The 4,380-nt window shown below is 46.4% G+C and overlaps 1 long non-coding RNA gene across 1 annotated transcript; it reads right to left on the bottom strand.

The window, feature by feature from the left end:
* Positions 1-3,315: 3,315 nt before the first annotated feature.
* Positions 3,316-4,374, bottom strand: LOC116101821. The gene is made up of 2 exons (XR_004122932.1): positions 4,273-4,374; positions 3,316-3,437 (listed from the first exon to the last, which is right to left on the bottom strand). It is a non-coding gene; the product is annotated as an uncharacterized LOC116101821 (long non-coding RNA).
* Positions 4,375-4,380: the final 6 nt, after the last annotated feature.

Below are 4,380 nucleotides of genomic sequence, written 5' to 3'. Positions count from 1 at the left end.
AGAAATCTACCTGCCTCTGCCTCCCAAGTGCTGGGATTAAAGGCATGCACCACCACTGCCCAGCTTCTATATTCTTAATAGAATAAAGGTTAGTATCATTTTTAGTCACTGAGAAATAATCCAGCAAAACTTTTAAATATTTTAAACATCTGGAGGGATTGAGAGAGCACAGTTCTTTCCCACTCTGCTGGAGGGAGACGACTTCAATCAATGAGCTCTCCCAGCTGTCTGGACTTCCCAGGAACTGATTGAGATAAACTCACAATTTATTAGTGGCAGTTGTTATCAGTCTAGCAGACCGGAAGGTCTTGGGTACAGTGATACTTTGTATAAATGGGTCAAAATTATGAATAGAATTAAGTTTTTTGTCCAGTAAAACAAGTTCTGAGATTCCCGTGGAATTCAGCAGGGCTGTCCTTAGTGGGTTGCTTCCTATCAAGCCCAGGTTTTACTCAAATAGGAAAAGAAACGTGTTTGGAGAAATCCAGTCAGTTTCATTTAAGTAAGAGGACTGCAGCCAGTCTGTTAGCATCCTGAGAGCAGGTGTCTACAAACAAACAAACAAGCAAGTTGACATAGAGCTCTAAGTAGGTAAACCAGGCAGCCAACCTTAGGAATTAGAACCTTTTTTTTTTTCCTCTTTAAATCATCTGTGTGTGGTGGTACAAGCCTTTAGTTCCAGAATTTGGGAGTCAGAGGGGAGGGAGGTGGATCTCTCAAAGCTCGAGGCCAGCTTGGTCTACAGAGTGAATTCCAGGCCAGCCAGGGCTACATAGTGAGACTTTGTTTCAAACAACAAACACCTCCCCTCCTCAACTAGACACATTATAACTTCATTGTATCTTTTTTAAATTTAGTGACTCTTTTGTGTCTAGTCTTGCTTATAAAATCTTAATGCCAGCTATATTTTAGCCTAAAACTTGCTAAATCGTATCTAAAATACCATACAGAAAACATGTATTTCACCTGTCAAATACAGGCCAAAACACAGTCTTCATTTTAACTACACTTTTGAGGAGAACTGAATATCTTTGAGCAACTTATGTAGTTTTTACAATTAAGTTACCTTAAAATATTTAGCCTTCAACAACAACAACAACAGCTAGTTTAGTGAATGAGTAAAGCACTGTGGGGGTGGGCTTTGAGGTCCTATGCTTAAGATGTACCCAGGGTAGAAGACAGTACCCTCCTGGATGGCTTTGGGTCAAGATATAGAACTCTTGGGTCTTACTGCACTTTATCTGTCTGAACACTGCCACGCTCCCTGCCATGATGATAATGAACTGAAGCTAGCCCTAACTAAATGTTTGCCTTTATAAGAGTTGCCTTGGTCACATTATCTCTTCACAGCAATGAGACCCCAAGACAGTGGGAATGGCAATAATCGGGGGACACTCATCCTCTTGGAAGAGGGGAGGGAGAGTGGGAGGAGCAGGTCATAGGGCAAGGAAGGAACCTCAGTGTGACATCCAGAGATCTGGTCAGATGGCAGGGAATGCTGGCAGGAGGTGGCAGTGCTCCCCAAGTGAAGGAGACTTTCCCAGAAGAGCCAGGAGGAGGGTTTTTACAGAGGAAGGAGTAGAACCAGAAGGATGGAGCTATAGGAGGGGAGCGAAAAACATGGCACTTTGCCCTCCAGCCCCGCTCCCTCTTCCATTTAATTACAATTATTCTTTTTGTTTTTTTGTAGCATAGTAGTAAAAGTTCAAGGTCCTTTTCCTGGGGGATATTTCAGCCAGGCCATGTCATAGCGTAAGGGTCTGAAAGTCGCTGAAGGAAGACCCCAGAAAGGCCCCAGACTTAGATAGCATGCAAAGACAAGGAGTGTTTATTTTGCAAAAACAACCAGCGTGTGGGAATCAACCATTTTCCACAGTGGTGACTGTTAGCATCAGGACATCCAAAGCCTGTGGCGATGCATGGGCGGGTCCACAGACCTGTTGCCAGAGCAACAGCCGCCATATTCCCAGAATCCATTGGGCTCACCTCCCACCTTAACCTGTGGCCACACGTCACAACCCATACACAACACACACACACACACACACACACACACACACACACACACACACGGAACATTCCTCCATCTTTTCTCTCTCTCTCCCCTTCCTCTCTTTCCGCGCTACTACCCCCTCTCTCCCTCTCAATTAAACCTCTTACATGTGGAACTGTTTGGGCCTAGTGTGGTATGTTCTGATGCGACCCGCCGTTCTAACACATCAGAGAACCCAGACAAAGGCATGCAGGCTTTCTTATAGGGAATCAGGGGAACTCTCTGGAAGGATTAGGTAATTGCTAATGTGATTGGCAGGGGCCAAAGCGGTGACATGAGTATTACTTTGATTGGCGACTATGTTAGTTCTTGTATATTTAGAGAGTGGGTTAGGTAATCTGAAATTTGATTGGTGGGTGCTGGGGAGGTCACAGGAATCGGCTTCTTATTGGCTGTGCCAGGTGGTGAGAGGTCTGCATTCCCATGTCATGAACTGCAGGATGAGGTAGGACAGCACAGATGACACATCCTGGGATAAGATATTTCCATTCTTGTGGTTATCCCCAGGCTGTTCTTTGGGATGGGGTTTTATGCTTTTGTTTTTGGCTTTTATGGTCTGTTCCTGGAGGTTATGCTCTGTGGTCTAGTTTCTGGGACTTAGGGTCTGTTCTTTTTGAAATTAGGCCTGGTCCTTAAATGGAGACTATGGGATTTATGCTGTCCTTTCAATAGGAGAACTCCGAGACACTGTGACTTAATAGAGTCTTTCAGTCCCAGGCTTAATTAATGTTTTTGGATGAAACATACCAAAGGAGAGGCTCTACCAACAGTTTCATAGGATTGCTTAGCCAAAGCCTGCGAAGAGGGTGACAAAGGAGACCCTTGCTTCCTGAAATGCCTAGTGTTCTCAGACCCAGTGGCTCTCTTTAGTCAGGGTGCCTGCGGGAGGAGGGACTGTAGAAGCTGGCTTGGTGAACTTCCGTGAGAGGGAAAACAAACTCAAAGCTCACCCAGAGTGAGGCAAACTACTGGCATATGCAAATTATGCACCAGGAGTCTGCATGCAAAGTCACCATAACCTTAGAGCCACTTCTCTCAGCATGAGGGCACCTTCCACTTTTAATCTACTGCTTTTCTTGGCAAGTGTTACTCTAGAGGCTCCTTTCCTCTAACAGGCAAATTAATTCACCACCAATCCCTCCCTGTCCAGTGGCCTGGAAGCATTGTGTATGCTACAAGCCCCCACCCCCACCCCTGAGTTTAAAGAGACCTCTTAGTGAGAGTAGGGACTGGTACATAAGCAGGGAGGTCAGCAGGCCAGATCTTGTTGATTCCTTTTTACTTCAGAAAACCGGTTTCGTAACTGCTATAGCCTGGGGGCTGAAGTTGGCTGCTTGGGTTGCTGGGTTTTGATGTTCTGGACAGAGTGTGTGACAACATCCACCTGAAAGTAAAAGTGTTGATCAGTGACATCAGCATCACATGCCGAAGCCTCACCTTGCTGGTGATGGATCGCCACTGTGCTGTGGCCTCTATGAAAGTGGAATTGTGGGAGAGGGCTCCTGTCACTCACAGTCTGACATCCAGATGGGCTACAGAGAAGTGTTGAAGGAAAACTAGATGTGTGCGAGGATGTGCACCATCAGACTGCCTTTGCCCTTTGTAGGGAGCGTGACAGCAAAGTGTGTCTGAGGAGGACAGGTCTGTGTGCTCACTGTGGGTGGGTTCCACCTTTGAGAGTATAAGTGGATTACAACATAATAGCTTTGGTAGGCACGAAGACAACAGATGGCCCTAAGGAGGACTACCAACAGCTTACATTTCAAGAACGAAGATTGGTCCAGACTAGAGTGGGAAGACAGCTTTGAAAACACTACCTTTCTCAATTGCTAAAAGGATGAAAGATGCTCTGTGGCAGGGGTTTTCTGATAAAGAACAAAGGCACACAATCTTCCCCTCCTTTGTCAACTCACATGGTCTGTCAATCTCCTGACCAGGAAACCACGCCTCAGGAAGGCTGTCTGTGCAAACTTTAGAACACAGTACCCAGCCTACCTAACCACACAGCCCATGGCCCTCTGGCCACTGTCCACCCCTTGAGGGCCTTCCATCTGCAGTGGGCACTTTGGCTCATGCCCACCCTCACTCTTGGGCCTTCCTTGTTTCTCTAAGAAATCTGTCAGTCTCCTGTATGATGCCGTGTCTTGTCTGAATTCATCGGACAGATTCAAGGACTAGGGTGCAGGGTAGAAGGGGAGACAGAGACCCAGGACCTGCACCTTCACTGCTTTGAATGGAATCCCTTCCATTGAAGGCCAGAGCAGGTTCCGATGATGCTAGACAAGGGGGAAGGGTGTGGTCCTTCCTTGTTTGGGTCTGTGCTGGGA

The sequence above is a fragment of the Mastomys coucha genome, unplaced genomic scaffold (genome assembly GCF_008632895.1).
Source record: "Mastomys coucha isolate ucsf_1 unplaced genomic scaffold, UCSF_Mcou_1 pScaffold21, whole genome shotgun sequence".
Lineage (NCBI taxonomy): Eukaryota > Metazoa > Chordata > Mammalia > Rodentia > Muridae > Mastomys > Mastomys coucha.
Note: the sequence above shows the minus strand (reverse complement) of the source record. Positions and strands in the feature narration are given on the sequence as shown.